Below are 1,153 nucleotides of genomic sequence, written 5' to 3'. Positions count from 1 at the left end.
TTTAATTATGTGGGTTATAGATGAGGTTGCAATTTATGGGGCAGTTGTGAATATCAAAACAATAATCTGTAAGTGCATATGATCCATGTCTGAAGGAATAAAACCCATGCTCCCTGCTATTTCCCTGCTCAATTCCATTCAGTTCCTCCCAGACACAGATCAGGCCAAAGTCATTAATCCCTGTTTTAATTGCTTTTCTCTCCCATTAAATTGTCTGCATTACAGAGCTAGATTTATCCAACAGAGGAGAAAGGGACAATTAAAATCTTTTTGCTGGTTATCCCCTGGTATGATTTGCAAGTAAAACAGGCACTTCTGAACAGAAGAGGGAGGATTGTTCCTAATGGACATAAGATTTAAAGGTATCCTAGAAGGGTATTTTGAAGGATCTTCTCTCATATTTGCCCTTTCTCTTAGTCCAGAGTTATTTGATTTTTAAAATCCTGGTATCTTGTGAATGAATATTGGAACACCACTTTTTTTTCCGATCTCTCTTAAGCTTGCAATGGCTGGATCTCTGAGTTTCCTACAAAGCAGTATCTATTTTGTTTAGATTACATGATCCTTCAGGATATGTTATGGTGTCTTTCTATATTAAAAAACACTGATAACATTTCAGGACACTTGTAGTCCTTAATAGTAATTAAGAAATGATTGCACAATGGTTCATGACAGGTTTCCTTAAAAAACTGGGTTAAAAAAATGGTTTTTAACCTTCCTTAAAAACCCATTGGAAAGAAGATTTAAATGAATAAATTGATACATAATGAGTTAGCATGGCTGGGAGTCAGGAGTTGTATTCACATCTATTCTAGTTGTGTGCTATGTGACCTTGGGCAAATCATTTTATCTCTCTGTGCTTCTGTTTCTCATCTTTTTTTCTTGTCTGGATAGATTATAAACTGTTCAGAACAAGGACTGTCTATGTCTATGTCCTTGTATAGCACTCGTAAACATGTGAATTACTATTTTATTCTGCTAGTTGGAAGGGGGAACACAAACATATGCCTCTGTTTAAAGCATACTGTAGCAGGGCACTAAGATGTGCCTGCTCCTTAAGGCTGAAGAAGCCTGGCCAGGGAGCTCGGTAGGCTAAGCAGAGCTCCCTAGCTGCAGGTTGCTGGGGTAACAGCCTAAGGAAGTGATTGGTCAC

This window comes from Alligator mississippiensis, chromosome 2 (assembly GCF_030867095.1).
Source record: "Alligator mississippiensis isolate rAllMis1 chromosome 2, rAllMis1, whole genome shotgun sequence".
Lineage (NCBI taxonomy): Eukaryota > Metazoa > Chordata > Crocodylia > Alligatoridae > Alligator > Alligator mississippiensis.
The sequence above is the reverse complement of the archived record's forward strand: the minus strand, read 5'-3'. Positions refer to the sequence as shown.